The following is a 20,246-nucleotide window of genomic DNA, read 5'->3' as shown; positions in this document are numbered from 1 at the left end:
GTCCTGAGTTGAATCCCCCGCAGCACACATACCAGAGTGGTGTCTGGTTCTTTCTCTCTTTCCTCCTTTCTTTCTCATTAATAAATAAATAAAATCTAAAAAAAATAAAAGTAAACAAATAGTAGTCACATGTGCCTGACACTTTCTTTTCAGTGACTCCTTTCTTAACATGTCCATTGAGTTTCTCCTCCTCCTCCTCCTCCTCCTCCTTCTTCTTCTTCAGGGTTATTGCTAGAGCTTGATGCTCACATGATGAATCCATGGCTTCCAGTGGCCATTTTTACTTTTTGCTTTTTCTATTTCATTTTAAATTGACAGGACAGAAAGAAATTGAAAGGGGGCCCCACCTGTAGGGGAGTTGCTTCACAAGCAGTGAAGCAGGTCTGCAGATGTCTGTCTTTCTCTCCCCCTCTCTGTCTTCCCCTCCTCTCTCCATTTCTCTCTGTCCTATCCAACAACGACATCAACAACAAAAATAACTACAACAATAAAAAAAAAAAACAAGGGAAACAGAAGGGAATAAATAAATACATAAATTTTTTTTTTAATTAAAAATAAATAAATAGTGGTCCAGGAGGTGGCGCAGTGGCTAAGGCACTAGACTGTCAAGCATGAGGTCCTGAGTTCGACCCCTGGCAGCACATGTACCACAGTGATGGCTGGTTCTTTCTCTCCTTTCTCATGAATAAATAAATAAATTCTTTTTAAAAATAAATAAATAAATTCTTAAAAGGAAAAAATGGTGGCCAAGAGCCATGTTTTCATAGTGCTGGCACCAAGCACCAGTGATAATCCTGGAGGCAATTTAACATAATATTAATTAATATTTTAGGTGCTGGAAAAATAACTTACTTTGATACTGTATTGCTTTGCCATGTGCACGGTCCAGATTCAAGTATGGCCCTCAATGGATTGAAGAAAGCTTTGGTGCTGTGGTCTCTTTCACTTTCTGCCTCTTTGTCTCTATTGAAAGAAAAAAGAAAAATTAACAATACTTAATATTGAATAAATTTATTTTTTTAATATTTTATTTTACTTATTTCATCAGAGCACCGCTCAGCTCTAGCTTATGGTGGTGTAGGGGGCTGAACATGGGACTTCAGAGCCTCAGGCATTAGAGTTGTGATGTAGGTCTCTCTCTACCTTTTCTTCCTTCTCTATTTCTATAAAAAATAAAATTAATTAATAAAAGAATGTAAGAAAATTGGAACCCTTTAGACCCAGGAAGTGGTGAAGTAGATAAAGCACTGGACTTTCAATCATGAGTTTCTGAGTTCAACCCCCACTGTGATATGTTCCAGAGTGTTACTCTGTCTCCCTTTCTTTCTTTCATTGCCACCAGGGTTAATGCTGGGGCTTGGTGCCTGCACTATGAGTCTACCTATAACAACAGCCATTTTTTCCTTTTTATTTATTTTCTTTCTCTTTTTATTTGATAGGATAAAGGAACAGTGAGAAGGAAGGAGGAGATAGGAAGAAAGAAAAAATAGGGAGAAAGGGCTGGGTGGTAGGGCAGTGGGTTAAATGCACATGGCGCAAAGTGCTAGGACTGGCATAAAGATCCCCGTTCCAGCACCCAGCTCCCCACCTGCAGGGGGGTCGCTTCACAAGTGGTGAAACAAGTCTGCAGGTGTCTATCTGTATCTCCCCCTCTGTCTTCCCCACCCTTCTCTATTTCTCTCTGTCCTATTCAACAACAACTATAACAACAATAACAATAAAAACAACAAGGCCAACAAATATGGAAAAAATGGCCTCCAGGAGCAGAGGATTCGTGGTGCAGGCACCAACTCCCTGGAAGCTCAAAAATAAATAAATAAATAAATAACACTATGTAACAGGCTCCAGAACAAAAAGAAACTTTTTTTTTTTTTAATAGAAAGGGCTAGGGAGAAAGAAGAAAAAATAAGTCAAGGGAGAAGAAAAATCAGAAAGGGAAAGGTTTTAATTAAAAGGTCCTATGCAGTAGCCCAACGGGCTAAGCACACATGGCGCTGAGCACAAGGACCAGCATAAAGATCCCAGTTCGAGCCCCCTCCCCACCCCCCACTCCCCACTTACAAGGGGATCGCTTCACAGGCGGTGAAGGTGAAGCAGGTCTGCAGGTGTCTATCTTTCTCTCCTGTCTGTCTGCTCCTTCTTTCTCCGTTTCTCTCTATCCTATCCAACAATGAGCAATAACAACAATAACAACAACAATTATAAACAAGGGCAACAAAAGGGAAAAAATAGCCTCCAGGAGAAGTGGATTCCATGGTGCAGGGACCAAGCCCCAGCAGTAACCCTAGAAGCCAAAAAAAATCTTATTTGGAGGGAGGAAGAGGTAGCATAGTGCTTAAAGACGCTCCTGCCTGAGGGTCCCGAAGTCCCAGGTGCAATACCCCGCACAACCATAAGCCAGAACTGAGTGGTGTTAAAGAAAGAAAGGGGGTCGGGTAGGTCGGGTAGTAGTGCAGCAGGTTAAGCGCACATGGCGCAAAGCACCAGACTGGCTTAGAGAGTGAAGGAGTCGCTTCACAGGTGGTGAAGCAGGTCTGTAGGTGTCTATCTTTCTCTCCCTCTCTCTGTCTTCCCCTCCTCTCTCCTTTTGTCTCTGTCCTATCTAACAACGACTTACATCAGTAACAACAGCAATAATAACTATAACAACAACAACAAAACTAGGGCAACAAAAAGGAAAATAAATAAATAAATATTAAAAATTAGACTAAAAATAAAGACTTGGGGGTCGGGCGGTAGCACAGCGGGTTAAGTGCACGTGGCACGGAGCAGAGGGACCGGCATAGGGATCCCGGTTCGAGCCCCCGACTCCCCACCTGCAGAGGAGTTGCTTCACAGGCGGTGACGCAGGACTGCAGGTGTCTATCTTTCTCTCCCCCTCTCTGTCTTCCCCACCTCTCTCAATTTCTCTCTGTCCTATCCAACAACGAACGGCATCAACATCAACGACGACAATAATAACCACAACAAGGCTACAACAGCAAGGGCTACAAAAGGGGGGGAAAAAGACTTAATTGATTTATTTCATGGATTGTGTTGCCAGGGAGAGAGGTCAGAACACCACTCCTGGACCTCATGTATGTAAGACTTATGCTCTACCTGCTGAGCCACCTCTCTAGCCACCATAATGATTATTATAGCAGTCACATAGTATTATATGAAATAGACTAACTAGACTATCACTTACTTATTTAATGGGTTCCCTATTGTGCAGTCTTTGGGATGTTACTTTGTGGCTGAGCTGGAAAGTGCTGCTATAATTGTCTTCACACAGATTGCTTGCTGCAATCTTTGGAACTATTTTGAGCACGGGCATTTGGAAGCTGAAGAAGGAAGAGTCCCTGGAATTTTTGTTTCTCCTTGAACAGGTGTTCTTCTATTTTAGAATGGCTCTGGTGTCCTGCAAAGTGTAAGTAACACAGCTACAGTTGTTGGGTGATCCTGAGTAAACTCCTTCCCTCTGTACTTTGGCCTTTTGTTATTTAAAGTAGTCTTTGACCAAGTAGCATTAACTGAAAACTTTTGGAGTTACAGGATCTTGAATCTTGAGCCCTTTCTAGAAACTCAGGTAATCAGAATCTGCATTTTTTTTTTTTTAACCAGAGTATCACTCACCTTTGGTTGATAGTAATGCCAAGAATTGTATCTGGAACCTGTAGCCTCACCCATGAAACTCTTTTTTCATAACCACTGATTTGCTGTTGGTGGGGTGGGAGGTAGTGCACCAGGTGAAGTGTACATAGGAAGTGCAAAGATCTGCTCTTGGTTGTTCACAAACATTGAAATTGGAGAGCAGCAGGGTTGTGTCTCAGGTGCACCACAGCCTGGCTCCCAATTTTTTTCACATTCTTGCCATGCTTGTTATTGTCTGTTATTCATTTTAGCCATCCTTGCAGTCTTTCTTTCTTTCTACTTTCCTTCCTTCCTCCCTCCCTTCCTTCCTTTCTTTCCTTCCTTCTTTCTTTCTTATGTAGATTAAAGGGAAGAGAGTAAAAGAGACTACACTTGGCGCAAAGCACAAGGACCGGCATAAGGATCCCGGTTCAAGCCCCCGGCTTCCCACCTGCAGGGGAGTCACTTCACAAGCGGTGAAGCAGGTCTGCACGTGTCTGTCTTTCTCTCCTCCTCTCTGTCTTCCCCTCCTCTCTCCATTTCTCTCTGTCCTAACAACGACGATATCAGTAACAACAGTAATACTATAACAACAATTTTAAAAAAAGAGGAAAAGAGACACCACAAAGTGGTGGCGGGCAGGTTCAAACCTGGGTGGCACAAGTGGTATGGCAGCACTTTTCCAAGTGAGCTACTTCTCTATCCCACTGACTGCTTTTGTTCCCGCTCCCTTGTAAGGTTAAATCTTGTTTTATTGCGCCACCTGCTGGCAATTTCTCAAGATTTCTTCCTCTCACCAAAAGGCATTCTAATTTGTTCTTAGATTCCAACAAAATTTCAAACAGAAGCCGACTGTCTCTCAGACTTTGTGAGAACTATGGTGTTTATCACTGGGAGCGTGAGGGCACAGAATTTTGATGGTAGGTGTGGTGTGGAACTATACACTGTAATCTCACAGTCTTGTAAACCACTATTAATCAAAAAATTTAAAAAATTGTTGGGAAATTTTTTTCCCCTTCTACCTGAAAAACGATCACTCACAAAACTTAGAGTTTAAAAGTATTTTAATTTCTTCATTCTTGGAGCCCAGGTGATGGTGCCCCAGGTGGAGTATACACGTCACCATCCAGGGATTCAATCCCAGTCCTGCAGGGTGGGAAGCTTCACAAGATGTGAAGCAGTGCTGCAGGTCTCGGTCTCTCTCACTAGTTCCCTTTCCCTCTCAGTTTCTCTCTATCTCTATTAAATCCACCAAAAGCAGTGGCTTCCTTATGATAACCCTGGTGGCAATTAAAAAAGTAAGAAAATAAAAGGGCGAGGTAGGGTGGGGGTAGATAACATAATGGTTGGGAGTCGGGCTGTAGCGCAGCAGGTTAAACGCAGGTGGCGCCAAGCACAAGGACCGGCATAAGGATCCCGGTTCGAGCCCCGACTCCCCACCTGCAGGGGAGTCGCTTCACAAGCGGTGAAGCAGGTCTGCAGGTGTCTGTCTTTCTCTCCCCCTCTCTGTCTTCCTCTCCTCTCTCCATTTCTCTCTGTCCTATCCAACAACAACAACAGCAATGATAACTACCACAATAAAACAACAAGGGCAACAAAAGGGAATAAATAAAATAAAATAAAATGATAACATAATGGTTATGTTGGGATGGGTGGTGATGCACCTGGATGAGAACACGTTACACTGCGCAAGGACCCAGGAAAGAGCCCCTGTCCACACCTTACAGGGGGAAGCTTTGCAAGTGGTGAAGCAGTGTTGCAGGGGACTCTCTGTCTCTCTCCCTCTCTGTCTCCCCTACCCTCTCAATTTTTGTCTCTATTCAATAAATAAAATACATATATAATATAAAATAAACATAATGGTTATGCAAAGAGAATCTCATGCCTGAAGTTCCAAAGTCCCAGGTTCAGTCCTCCTATACCACCATAAGCCAGAGCTGAGCAGTGCTCTGGGGATAAAAAAAAGTTGGGGAGAGATGGGACTGGGAGATAGTATAATGGCTATGCAGAAAAAAAAAATTCTCATGCCTGAGGTCCTAGCTGCAGTCCCCAGCACCACCATAAGTCAGTGCTGAGCAATACTCTTAAAAAATAAAATATTGGGGAGTCGGGCGGTAGCACAGCAGGTTAAGTGCACATGGTGCGAAGCACAAGAACCAGTGTAAGGGTCTCAGTTCGAGCCCCCAGCTCCCCACCTACAGGGGAGTTACTTCACAGGTGGTGAAGCAGGTCTGCAGGTGTCTGTCTTTCTCTCCCTCTCTCTGTCTTCCCCTCCTCTCTCCATTTCTCTCTGTCCTATCCAACAACAACAACATCAATAATAACTATAACAATAAAAAACAACAAGGGCAACAAAATGTGAAAAATAGCCTCCAGGAGCAGTGGATTCATATTACAGGCACCAAGCTCCAGCGGTAACCCTGGAGGCAGAGAGAGAGAGAGAGAGAGAGAGAGAGAGAGCGCTTAACTTTGGAGGGTAAATCAGATCCCGGTTGGAGCCCTCGGCTCCCCACCTGCAAGGGAGTCACTTCACAGGCAGTGAAGCAGGCTGCAGGTGTCTATCTTTCTCTCTCCCTGTTTTCCTCTCCTCTTTCCATTTTTCTCAGTCCTATCTAACAATGGCGACATCAATAACAACAACAATAATAACTACAACAACAACGGCAACAAAATGGAAAATAATTTTTTTTTTTTTAAACAAGACAAAGACAAGAGGGAAAGCCATCACAGCATGGACCCTCCCCCCAGTGTGGTAGCTGTGAGCTTGGGAGAGAGCATAATGGTTATGCAGAAGACTTGCAGACTCACGCCTGAGGCTCAGAACCTAGATTCAGTCAATTGGGTCCCTAGCACCACCGTAAACTAGAGCTGAGCTCTGATCTGGCCTTCCTCTATCTGCCTTTCTCTTCTGTATTTCCCTCATTAAAATAAAGCAAATAAAATATTTGTAAATAAATAAACCTAGGTTGGGTGCATGTTTGCTCTTTGATTTACCTTTGGATAGGGTATCTCATTTGGTTGGTGGTCTAAAAAAAGCTGTAAGCTTTTGTTTTGCCACCAGGGTTACTGCTGGGGCTCAGTGCCTACATGATGAATCCACCACTCTCAGCAGCCATTTTTCCTTCCCCTCCCCCTTTCATCTTGCTAGGGCAGAGAGAAAATGAGAGGGGAGGAGGACATTAGAGAGGGAGAGAGAAAAAGAGAGACCTGCAGCTGTACACTACCGCTCATGAAGCTTCTCCCCTGCAGCGATTTGAACTTGGTTCCTTGCGTGTGGTAATATGTGCTCACCCAGGTGCGCCACCTCCTAGCCCCATGTAGCAGATTTTTATGAAAGCTGATGTTGGGCTGTTTGAAATGGGGAGATAAGTGCCACTTGCTGGAAAAAGCACTTTAAAGCATTTACTAAAACTCAGTACTCTTCCACTCTGGGAAGTTTGACAACAGGGCAAACATACATTCCCCACACACCTCTCTCTAGTGTGAAGGTTAGCCATTCATGATGTGTTTTCACAAACATCTGGTTTAATCCTCATAACAATCCTGAGAGGCAAGTGTTAGTACTGTGTATTTTGGAGATGAGGACACTGAAATGCAGGGAGTAATAGCTGTCCTGGTTATCTGGTAAATTATGTGTAGAAGCCAATACCCCAGTTTCTTTTTTTTCTTGTATTTATTGCCAGTTAGGTTATCATTGGAGCTTGGTGCCTGCTCTACAAATCCACTGCTCTGGGTAGCTATTTTTCTTTTCTTTTTCTTTCTTTCTCTCTTTCTTATTAGATAGATCAGAGAGAAATTGAGAGGGGAGGGGAAGATAGATTGGGAGAGAGACAGAGAGATATCTATAGAACTGATTCACCCAGTGAAGCTTCCTCCCTGCAGGTAGGGAACAGGTGCTTGAACCCCAGTCCTTGCTCATGGTAATGTGTGCATCGATCAGGTGTGCCACCACCCAGCCCCCCTTTCTTTTCGTTTGAATATATGTATATCTATTTGGGGACAGAGACACTACACAATATAGTGGTCATGCAGAAGACTTGCCTGCCTGAGAATCCAGGTTCAGTCTCTGGCGCCACTATGACATATGCACTCAAGCAGGTGCATCACTGCCAAGCCCCTGCAGCCTTATTTCTTTGTGTGAGTTTCTCAAGGCAAAGACTGTGAATTAAATCATTTAAAATAAGACTTCAGTCACTGAACTGCCAGATCTAGATCAGGGTACATGACATGTATAAGGTAGGTCCATTACACAAGTGCTGACATGTAATCAAATTCATGAATCTATGTAAGGAGGACTTACAAAGCATTTATAACTTTTTCCTTTAACTATTTTTATAATTATAATCATTTATTTACTATTTTTATTTATTGGATAGAGACAGCTAGAAATCAAGAGGGAAGGGAGTGAGAGAGACAGAGAGATACCTGCAGCCCTGCTTCACCACTCGTAAAGCTTTCCCTCTGCAGGTAGGGACCAGGGGCTCAAACCTGGGTTCTTGTGCACTGTAATACATGCGCTCAACCAGAAGCACCACCACCCGGTCCCTTTCTTTAACTTTTTAAACACTTATTTTTTTATTCCCTTTTGTTTCCCTTGTTTTTATTGTTATTATTGTTGTTGCTATTGATGTCATCGTTGTTGGATAGGACAAGAGAAATGGAGAGAGATGGGGAAGACAGAGAGGGAGAGAAAGATGCCTGCAGAAGTGCTTCACTGCTTTATCGCTTGTGAAGCGACTCCCCTGCAGGTGGGGATTTGGGGACTTGAACCAGGATCCTTTTGCTGGTCCCTGCGCTTTGCGTCACCTGTGCTTAACCCGCTGCACTACCTCCCAACTCCCCCCCCTTTTTTTTTTTAACCAGAGCACTGCTCAACTCTGGTTTATGGCAGTGCAAGGCATTGAACCTGGGACTTTGGAGCCCTAGGCTTGACAGTCTGTTTGCATAACCATTATGCTATCTACCCCTGCCCGGATTTATAACTTTTCTGACATAGAATCACACTTAACTCTAAGTAGATTAGTTTCTTTTTTAGTATTCACACGAGAGCCTCAGCAAGATAGCTAACCGCTTTTCAAATTGAAGGTTCCCACCACACTGAAGGAAGCTTCAGCACAGTGGCTTCTATTTTTTTATTTTTATTTTTTGTAAGCCCTGGGTTGACTTTTTTTTTTAATTAAATTATTTACTTATGAAAGAAACCAGAGCATCACTGTGGCATTATGTGATGCCAGAGATACAACTCAGGACCTCATGCTCCAGAGTCCAGCGTCAATCTACTGCACCACCTCCCAGGCATCAGTCCTGTAGGTTCTTTGCTTATTTTTGTTTGTTTCAGGGAGATATGCATTTATTGGGAGAAAGACAGAAAAGGAGGAAAAAAGTACAAGCCATGTAAGACCCGAGAGCAAGAGACACAAATTTTTTGTTTCTTTTTAATGAGAGAGATAAAGATACATAGAGAGATCAGAGCATTGCTCAGCTATGGCTTACTGTGGTGCTGGGAATTGAACCTAGGACCTCAGAGCATCAGGAATGAAAATCTCTTGCATAATCATTATGCTGTCTCCCAGCCCTCTTTCTGCTTTTTTTTTTTTTTTTATTTGCTTTTCTATTTTTTGTTGTTCTTGTTGTTTGTTGTTGTAGTTATTACTATTGTTGTTCTTATTGATGTCATTATTGGATAGGATAGAGAAAAATGGAGAGAGATGGGGAAGACAGAGGGGGAGAGAAAGATAGACACCTGCAGACCTGCTTCACCACCTGTGAAGTGACTCCCCTGCAGGTGGGGAGCTGGGGGCTCGAACCAGATCCTTAAGCCGGATCTTGTGCTTGGCGCCACGTGCGCTTAACCTGCTGCGCTACCGTCCCACCCCCTCTTTTCTTTCATTTTTAAGATTCTATTTGTTCATGAGAAAGATAGAAGGAGAAAAAACGAACCAGACATCACTGTGGTATACGTGATACTGGGGGCTGAACTTGGGACCTCATACTTGACAGTCCGATGCTTTATGCACTGCGCCACCTCCCAGATCACTCTTTCTGCCTTTCTGTCTGAAAATGTCAGCAGCAATGTCCAAGTACCCAGGCTCAAGGCCCTGGTCCCTGCCTGCAGGGGGAAAGCTTTACAAGTAGTGAAGCAGTGCTACAGGTGTCTGTCTCTTTTTCTATTTCCCCTTTCTCTCTCGATTTCTGACTGTCTCTACCCAATAAATAAATAAAGATTTAAAGAAAAAAATTAAGTCTATGGGGAAAAAGTAAACTAACGAGTGTGGTACGGGAGTTGGCGCAGTGGATAAGCATTAGATTTTCAACCATGAGGTCCCGAGTTTGATCCGATCCCCAGCAGCACATGTACAGAGTGATGTCTGGGTCTTTCTCTCTTCCTATCTTTCTCATGAATAAATACACTCTTAAAAAAAAACAAAACTGTTAAGCGCATGTGGCGCTAAGCACAAGGACCAGCGGAAGGATCCCGGTTCGAGGCCACGGCTCGACACCTGCAGGGGAGTCACTTCACAGGCGGTGAAGCAGGTCTGCAGGTGTCTGTCTTTCTCTCCCCATCTCTGTCTTCCCCTCCTCTCTCCATTTCTCTCTGTCCTATCCAACAACGATGACATCAATAGTAACTACAACAACAAAACAACAAGGGCAACAAAAGGAATAAAAAAAAAACTAACGGGGAGTCGGGCGTAGCTCAGCGGGTTAAGCGCAGGTGGCGCAAAGCGCAAGGGCCAGAGTAAGGATCCGGTTCGAGCCCCCTGCTCACAAGCGGTGAAGCAGGTCTGCAGGTGTCTTTCTCTTCCTGTCTTCCCCTCTTCTCTCCATTTCTCTGTCCTATCCAACAACAATAACATCAATAACAATAAAACAAGGGCAACAAAAAAAAAAGAAAAATAACTTTTTGGGGCTAGGTGGTGCACCTGTTGAGAGCACATGTTACAATGCTCCAGTTCCTGGTCCCCACCTGCAGTGGTGAAGCAGGACTGCAGGAACCTATCTCCTCCCTAGCACCCCCTTCCCCCTCGATTTCTGTCTCTATCAAATAAATAAAGAAAAAGAACCTTTTAAAAATATTTATTCCCTTTTGTTGCCCTTGTTTTATTGTTGTAGTTATACCGTTGTTGATGTCGTTTGTTGTTGGATAGGACAGAGAGAAATGGAGAGAGGAGTGGAAGACAGAGAGAGGGAGAGACCTGTGAAGCGACTCCCCTGCAGGTGAGGAGCTGGAGGCTCTCGACGATGGTCCTTGCGCTTAACCCGCTGTGCTACCATCCGACTCCCTGAAAAATAATCTTTTAAAGTAGAAAATAAGCTCTCAGGACGGGCAGATAACATAATGGTTATGCAAAGAGACTCTCGTGCCTGAGGCTCTGAAGTTCCAGGTTCAATCCCCACACCACCATAAGCCAGAGCTGAGCAGTGCTCTGGTAAGAGGGAGAGAGGTGGGAGGGAAGAAAGAAAGGAAAGAAAGGGAAGGAAGGAAGGAAAAAGAAAGGAAGAAAAAGAAAGGGAAGAAAGGAAAGAAAGAAAGGGAGGAAAGAAAGGAAGGGGAGGGGAGGGGAAGAAAGAAAGAAAGAAAGGAAGAAAGAAAGAAAGAAAGAAAGAAAGAAAGAAAGAAAGAAAGAAAGAAAGAAAGAAAGAGAAAAAAAGAAAGAAAGAAAGACGTTCGCATTCGGTCTTGACGTCCCTCGGTTTAGGAAAACCACAGAGACACTCCCCAGATCGACACCATTCAGCCTCATAACTTTGCACTGCACTTCCTGTCCCCGCCCCTAGATGTACGATCATGACACCGCCCACTTCCGGTGGGGGCCTCCAGAGCGCAGGCGTAAATCCAGGAGCCACTTATCCACCTCCTTTCGCGCGTTGATTTATGCGCCTGTGCAAGGGGAGGGGGGCAGCTTAATTGCGCGGGAGGACAGAGGTAGGCAGAACTCACGTGACTGTCTACACCCACCTAATAAGCGGGCGGAGTGCAGTGGTGGCGTAACCGGCAGTTTTAGGGGTGCGCGTGCGCACTAAGTGAGGAACTTGGCGAAGGGCCTCGGGCGAGCCTTTGCGCATGCTTATTTCAATGAAGCTAGGCTTTTTTTTTTTTTTTTCGTTTTTGCATTTTTAGAAATCTTTACTTACTAGAGAGAAATTGAAAGGAAGGGGAAAGCAGAGAGGGAGAGAGAAACAAAGGCACCTACAAATCTGTTTCGCCACTCGCAAAGCCTCCCCCGGCAAGTGGAGACTGGAGACTTGAACCTTGAGCATTGTAACCTGTGCGCTCAAGCAGGTGCGCCACCATGCGGCCGGATCAGATTCTAAGCGCGCCTTCTTTCTTAACCTCTTACTCTTAAAGGGCCAGAGACCTTTTTCACCAAAAAAAAAAAAAAAAAGTGTTTTTGTTGTTTTTTAACCAGAACACTTCCTAGCTCTGGCTTGTGATGGTGCGGAGGATTGAGCCTAGGACACTGGGGACTCAGGCAAAAGAGTCTCTTTGCATAAACATTGTTATCTACCTACCAACCTAGAAAAGTAAGATTTTGGGGGTCGAGCGGTAGCTCAGTGGGCTAAACGTACGTGGCAGGAAGCGCAATGGACCAGGATCCATGTTCGAGCCCCCGGCTCCCCACCTAGGGGAGTCGCCTCACAGATGGTGAAGCAGGTGTCTATCTTTCTCTTCCCCTCTCTGTTTTCCCCTCCTCTCTCTAGTTCTCTCTGTCCTGTCCAACAACAACATCATCTATGACAACAATAATAATAACCATATAAATGATAAAACAACAAGGCAGCAAAAGGGAAGAAAAAAATAGCCTCCAGGAGCAGTGAATTCGTGGTGCAGGCATCAAACCCCAGCGGTAACCCTGGAGGCAAAAAAAAAAATGTAAGATTTTATGAGAGGGGCTTTGTCTTCCACTCCCTTCCCTAAAGTGAATTTAAAAATTATCAAAGAAATAGATTTTAAAAAATATTTATTCCCTTTTTTAAAAAATTGTTGTAATTATTGTTGTCGTTGTTGGATAGGACAGAGAGACATGGAGAGAGGAGGGGAAGAAGGGGAGAGAAAGACACCTGCAGACCTGCTTCACTACTTGTGAAGCTACTCCCCTGCAGGTGGGGAGCCAGGCGCTCGAACCCGGATCCTTAGGCCAGTCCTTGAGCTTCGCGCCACGTGTGCTTAACCCGCTGAACTACCGCCTGACCCCGTAATTATTATTATTTCTATTACTATATATAATAATATATATATACTATATATATTATTATATATAGTAATAATAATATTACTACTATGATTATTTTACCAGAGCAATGTTCAGCTCTGGCTTATGGTGGTGCGGGGGATTGAACCGGGGACTCTGGAGCCTCAGGCATGAGAGTCTGTTTGCATAACCATTATGCTATCTACCTTCCGCCCCATAATTATTATTTTTAAGGGTTATAATTTAGACCCTGAGTTCATCCCTGATACATAAGTGTACACACACACACACACACACACACACACACACGTTTACACACACACAGACACACACACACGGGATGAGAGTCCTTCCTACCACAAGGGATTTTTGTAAGAAGTATATACTTTTTGTGGTCTGGGAGGTGGTGAAGTGATAAAGCTTTGGACTCTCAACCATGAGGTAGGTCCTGAGTACTATCCCCTGCAGCACATGTGCCAGAGTGATGTCTGGTTCTTTGTCCTATCTTTTTCATTAATAAATAAATAAAATCTTTTTTAAAAAAAGTATATACTTCAAAAAAATTTTTTTACTATCTTTATTTATTGGATAGAGACAGCCAGGAATCAAGAGGGAAGGGGGTGATAAGGAGGGAGAGAAATAGAGAGACACCTGCAGCACTGCGTCACCACTTGCAAAACTTTCTCTTTGCAGGTGGGGACTGGGTGCTCGAACCCGGATCCTTGCGCATTTTAACAGTGCGCTCAACCAGGTGTGCCACTGCCTGGCCCCCAAGAAGTCTATATTTTTTGGGCCAGGAAGAAAGCACAATGGTGGGAGTCAGGCAGTAGCACAGCAGGTTAAGTGCATGTGGCGCAAAGTGCAAGGACCTGCATAGGCATCCCGGTTCAAGCCCCCAGCTCCCCACCTGTAGGTGTCTGTCTTTCTCTCCCCCTCTCTGTCTTTCCCTCTTCTCTCCATTTCTCTCTGTCCTATCCAACAACGACGACATCAATAACAATGAAAAACTACAACAATGAAAAACAAGGGCAACTACAACAACAATGAAAACTACAACAATGAAAGACAACAATGAAAACTACAACAATGAAAAACAAGGGCAACAAAAGGGAAAATAAGTAAATAAATATAAAAAAATTTAAAAAGAAAGAAAGCTTTTCCAAGCTTTAGGTCCATGATTGCTCAACAATTTGTTTGGCTTCGTATGTTAACTCTCTTTTCAGTCACCAGGTTCCAGATACCATCAGGATGCCGGCCAGGCTTCCCTGGACTGAAGACCCCACCAATGTGTCCTGGAGCTCCGTTTCCCCAGAGACCCACCCTACTGGGGAAAGAGAGAGGCAGACTGGGAGTATGGACTGACCAGTCAACGCCCATGTTCAGCGGGGAAGCAATTACAGAAGCCAGACCTTCTACCTTCTGCAACCCTCAATGGCCCTGGGTCCATGCTCCCAGAGGGATAGAGAATGGGAAAGCTATCGGGGGAGGGGGTGTGATGTGGAGATTGGGTGGTGGGAATTGTGTGGAGTTGTACCCCTCCTACCCTATGGTTTTGTTAATTAATCCTTTCTTAAATAAAAAAAATTAGAAAGAAAGAAAGCACAATGGCTATGCACCAGCCTTTTATGCCTGAGGCTTCCGAAGTCACAGCTTCAGTTTCTAGTACCACATTAACCAAAACTGAGTAGTGCTCTGGTTTTGATGTCTATCTTTCCCTCTTTCCTTTCTCTTGAAAAATAAATAAAGTTGGGCTAAAGAGATAACATAATGGTGCTGCAAAGATAATTTCATGACCGAGGCTCCGAAGTCCCAAGTTCAGTTCCTAACAACACCATTAGGAGGCCCTGGTGGTGATGCACCTGGTTGAACTGGTTGAACTAAAACAGTGCTCAAGCCTCAGTCCCCACCTGCAGAGGGAAGTTTCACGAGCACTAAAACAGTACTGCAAGCGTATCTGTTTCTCTCTCCTTCATTAGCTACCCCTCCCTCTCAATTTCTCTGTATTTATTTATTTTTTATCTTTATTTATTTGCTGGATAGAGACAGTCAGAAATTGAGAGAGAAGGGGGTGATAGGGAGAGAGACACCTGCGGCACTGCTTCACCACTTGTGACGCTTTCCCCCTGCAGGTGGGGGCCAGGGGCTCGAACCTGGGTCCTTGTGCACTGTAACATGTGCGCTCAACCAGGTGTGCTACCACCTGGCCCCTGTATTTTTTTTATTTTTTAACCAGAGCACAGCTCAGTTCTGGCTTATGGTGGTGCAGGGGATTGAACCTGGGGCTTTGGAGCCTCAGACATGAGTCTCTTTGCATAACCATTATGGCATCTACCACTGCCTAATTTCCGTCTCTATCCAAAATAAATAGATTAAAATATATTTTTTCAGGGGCCAGCGAGTAACGCAGCGAGTTAAGCGCATGTGGCACAAATTGCAAGGATTGGTGTAAGGCTCCTGGTTCAAGCCCCTGGCTCCCCACCTGCAGGGGAGGGGGGTTGCTTCATGGGCAGTGAAGCAGGTTGGCAGGTGTCTACCCTTCTCTCCCCCTCTCTGTCTTCCCCTCCTCTTTAGGATAGGGGGAGGAGGAGGACACCAGAGCATCATTTAGGTATATGTGATGTCAGGGGTCAAACTCAGAACTTCATGCTGGGGAGTCCAAGGCTTTATTCACAGTGCCACATCCTGAGTCCCAAGTTCCAAATGGTTCTTTCATAGAATTTACCTAATTACCAGCATGGGTAGCAGCATATAATGGTGTCTCTTGCCCCAGAGTCCTGCCAATTGCAGTCCATCATTTTTACACATTTTTCTTTGTCTAGACAGTATGTAATGGTATGGAGGAGTTATTTTAACTTTCTTTTCTGTAACTGTTGGGAGCTTTGTGTATTTTGCTTGGGATGATTTATTAGTTGTATTTCTTTGCCTAACAACTATTTTAAAACATTGTAATTTCCATTGCAGATATTATGCTAAGTTCTAGCAATTCATTCTGTTGATTCATTTAAGAAGGAGAACAGTGGCTCATCTAGCAGAGCAGGTAAGGGTGGAGCACAGGACTTGCAGCCCTACGTTTGATCACTGGCGCCACAGATATTGAAGCAGTGCTCTGGTCTATCACAAAACAAAGTCTTTTTTTTATTCATTTATTGGGGAATTAATGTTTTACATTCAACAGTAAACAGAATAGTTTGTACATGCATAATATTCCCCAGTTTCCCATATAACAGTACAACCCCCACTAGGTCCTCTGTCATCCTTCTTGAACCTGTATTCTCCCCACCCACCTCAGAGTCTTTTTACTTTGTTGGGATACGACAAAGTCTTTAAGTGCTAACAAAGTAGTTCACTTGAATAGTGTGCTGCTTTGCCACATATGTGACCCAGGTTTGAGCCTGGGTCACAGTCATATTTTCTTTTTTTTTTTTAATTGACAGAACAAAATGGGTGGGGGGGTAGAGGGAGAGAGAAAGAGAGATAACTGTAATACTCTTCACCACTTGTGAAGTTTCCCCTTGCCAAATGGGAACAAGGGTTTGAACTCAGATCCTTACTCATGATGATGTGTGTTCAAAACCAGGTAGACCACTGCCTAGCCCCAAGTTTATTTATATTGATTTAATTAGTTGCTCTTTGCCACTATTGTTATTAATAGGGCTCAGTGCCTGCACAACTCCACCACTCCCAGTGGTCATTTTTTTCCCCCTCTAGGTAGATGGTGAGAGGGAAAGAGAAAGAAGGGGAGACACTGCACCACTGTTACACCACGTGTGACGCTCCCCTCCCAACCCCACTTCTGCAGGTATTCCTGTTTGAGGGCCAGGTGCTTGAACCCTGGTTTTTCTGCATTTTTAAAACATATTTATTTATTCCCTTTTGTTGCCCTTGTAGTTTTATTGTTGTTGTTGCTGTCGTTGTTGTTGTATAGGACAGAGAGAAATTGATAGAAGAGGGGAAAACAGAGAGGTGGGGAGCCGGGGCTCAAACCAGGATCCTTACACCAGTCCTTGCACTTTGCGCCAAGTGCCCTTAACCCACTGCACTACTGCCAACTCCCTGCATTGTAATATATACATTCTACCAGGTTGTTCAGTTCTGGCTTATAGTGGTGTCAGGAATTGAATCTGAGACCTCGGAACCTTAGGTATGAAAGTCTTACATAGTCCAGGAAGGGGTGCAAAAGCAAAAGGGGATAAAGCATTGGACTCTCAAGCATGAAGTTCCAAGTTCAACCCCAGGTAACTTACACATGTACCATGTGCCAAAGTGATTTTTAAAAATATTAATTTTATTTATTATTAAACAGAGAAAGACAGAAATTGAGAGGAGAGGGGGAGACTGAGAAAGAGAAAGACAGACACCTGCAGTCCTGCTTCACCACTCATGAAACTTTCCCTTCTGCAAGTGGGGACCAGAGGCATGAACCTGGATCTCTGTGCACTGTAATGTATATACTTAATCAGGTGCGCCACCACCTGGTCCCACAGAGTGATCTTCAAGTGGATTTGGAAAATAACTCAGAGGGAGTCGGGCGGTAGTGCAGAGGGTTAAGCACAAGTGGCACAAAGCACAAGGACCCATGTAAGGGTCCCGGTTTGAGCCCCCGGCTCCCCATCTGCAGGGGAGTCGCTTCACAAGTGGTGAAGCAGGTCTGCAGGTGTCTATCTTTCTCTTCCCTCTCTGTCTTCCCCTCCTCTCTCCATTTCTCTCTGTCCTATCCAATAATGACGACATCCATAACCATAACTACAACAATAAAAAAAAAAGGGCAACAGAAAATAACTCAGGTGGGGAGTAGGGCAGTAGTGCAGTAGGTTAAGTGCACATGGCACAAATTGCAAGTACATGTATTGGGGTAGTGCTCTGGCTTCTCTCTCTCATGTAAAATTATCTCATATGAAGTAAGTATAAATATTAAAAAATAAATATGTAACTACCTTGTCGATGTCCTAACTCTAGAGAGGAAAAAAGAGAGCCTCACAGAGTCATCTGAGGCCCTATTTGGGGATTCCTGAGATTCCCAAACAGACATGATGAGCCTAGACCTCAAATCCCTCTCTCCATTGTTACCACTCATCTCTATCAGAAACAACAAAATAGACCTCTTTGTAGGCCCCCTATAGAACTTTGCCCTCAACTTGGATCCCCCTTCGGAGGATGGACAACATACTCCACGCTACACCTGAGGAAGATGGGTCGATATTGGGGCAGCTTGGAATATTTTTATTCATGACCACAGAATGTGAGCTCAGATCTACAGGGATGCAGAGGTCACATAGGCTCCTAAGCTGAATATGGGCCTCAGATCACATCAAATCGATGGGGGTTTACAGTCAACAATATTTATACACCTTTCCCATATTAGGGAGCTATTCTCTTCCCTGATCCAGCTTTCCGGTCCTTTATGCAGCCATGACATCTCCCCAGACAATAACTTCTATCCACTTTATATCAGATTTCAGGCTCAGAGGAAAAAAAAAAAAAACTAGTATAGCCACAGGCCGTTTAAAATATGCCTACTAGCTATCTACAAAATGGAGGACCCCCCACACTCACACTCTTCATCTGCACTATTCCAGCCTTTAAGTTCATGATTGGTCAACAATTTGTTTGGCTTTGTTAACTCTCTTTTCAGCCACCAGGTTCCAGATACCAGCATGATGCCAACCAGACTTCCCTGGACAGACAACTCCACCAATGTGTCCTGGAGCTCCGTTTCCTCTGAGCCCCACCCCACTAGGGAAAGAGAGAGACAGGCTGGGAGTATGGATCAACCTGTCAATGCCCATGTTCAGTGGGGAAGCAGTTACAGAAGCCAGACCTTCCACTTTCTGCATCCCACAATGACCTTGGGTTCATACTCCCAGAGGGTTAAAGAATAGGAAAACTATCAGGAGAGTGGATGGGATAAGGAGTTCTGGTGGTAGGAATTGTGTGGAGTTGTACCCCTCTTATCCTATGGTTTTGTCAATGTTTCCTTTTTATAAATAAGAAAATAAAAAAGAAGTGGATTCATATATATGAGGAGACCCACATTAATTTTATTATTATTATTATTTTTTTCCCAGAGCACTGCACAGCTCTGGCTTAATGTAGTGCAGGGGATTAAATTTGGGACCATGAGCCTCAGGCATGAAAGTCTTTTGCATAACATTATGCTGTTTCCCCAGCCCTCATTTCAATATAAGTTTAAGTTTTTGCTGCACTTTGCATTTCCTTCTTTTGGCATGTATCTTATTTTTTAATTTAGGAGGCATCTAAAATATGAAAGTGGCCTGTGTCTGGCTTTGGGCACCTGATAGTCCCTAGAGGGCGCTCGTCTGGCATCGGAGACTTTAAAAAGTGCTTTAGGGAGGCTTTTATAATCTTTTTTTAAGTCTTTTTTTTTTTTTTTTTTTTTAACCAGAGCACTGTGAGTCCTAGATTGAATCTAGTGCTCTGGAGCCTAAGGCATGAGCGTCTTTTTGCATAACCACTGTGCTATCTACCCCTGCCCAAGGGAGGCTTTTACATACCATGTAGTCCATACACTTAAAAGTATACTGTTCAGTGACTTAGTTTACTCAAGAGTTGTGCAGCCATGACCACTCATTTTTTTTTTTTTTAGTTTATTTATTCCCTTTTGTTGCTCTTGTTGTTTATTGTTGTAGTTGTTATTGATGTCGTAGTTTTTGGATAGGACAGAGAGAAATGGAGAAAGGAGGGGAAGACAGAGAGGGGGAGAGAGAGACACCTGCAGACCTGCTTCACCACCTGTGAAGCAACTCCTCTGCAGGTGGGGAGCCAGGGGCTCGAACCGGGATCCTTACGCAGGTACTTGTGCTTTGTGCCACGTGTGCTTAACCCGCTGCACTGCCGCCCGACTCCCATGAGCACTCATTCTTATAATATTTGGATCATTCCTCAGTGACAGAGCCAGGAGACAGCTTACACAGTAGAATGTGTATCTAACCATGCTCAAACACCTGGTGTTCAAGTTCAGACACCATGTCAAAGCACTGTGGATGGCACTGTAAGAGCTCCATGGATGGTGGGTTTACTATCTCCTTTAACTATCACTCCCTATCTTTTTACCACTCCACCCCCAGTAATCACTAAACTACCTTAAAGAGATAGAAAATGAGAAAGAGAGAGAGCAGCAGCTACAGTTTGCTCTCTCCAATCAACTAGGAAAAGCAGTGATAATCACCGAAGGCTCAACAGTTTATGACCAAGATCTCTTCAAGAATTCACCAAGCCACAGGAGATGGTCATGTCTGTTTATGATCCCAAGGATCAAGAAAGGTTCATGTAGTATGAAAAATTTCATTGAATATGCAGTTAGTAAATTTAAAGTTCAGAAATATCCTCATTCTGCAGGTATCTTTCAATAAAGCCAAGTCATAGATAGATAGATAGATAGATAGATAGATAGATAGATAGATAGATAGATAGATAGATATA

The 20,246-nt window shown here is 43.9% G+C and overlaps 1 long non-coding RNA gene across 1 annotated transcript; it reads left to right on the top strand.

Annotated features, from left to right (window-relative positions):
- The first annotated feature begins 11,024 nt into the window (after positions 1-11,024).
- Positions 11,025-19,521, top strand: LOC132539092 (uncharacterized). Its single transcript, XR_009550400.1, has 3 exons — positions 11,025-11,896; positions 15,768-15,843; positions 18,439-19,521. It is a non-coding gene; the product is annotated as an uncharacterized LOC132539092 (long non-coding RNA).
- Positions 19,522-20,246: the final 725 nt, after the last annotated feature.

The sequence above is a fragment of the Erinaceus europaeus genome, chromosome 6, assembly GCF_950295315.1.
Source record: "Erinaceus europaeus chromosome 6, mEriEur2.1, whole genome shotgun sequence".
Classification (NCBI taxonomy): domain Eukaryota; kingdom Metazoa; phylum Chordata; class Mammalia; order Eulipotyphla; family Erinaceidae; genus Erinaceus; species Erinaceus europaeus.
Note: the sequence above shows the minus strand (reverse complement) of the source record. Positions and strands in the feature narration are given on the sequence as shown.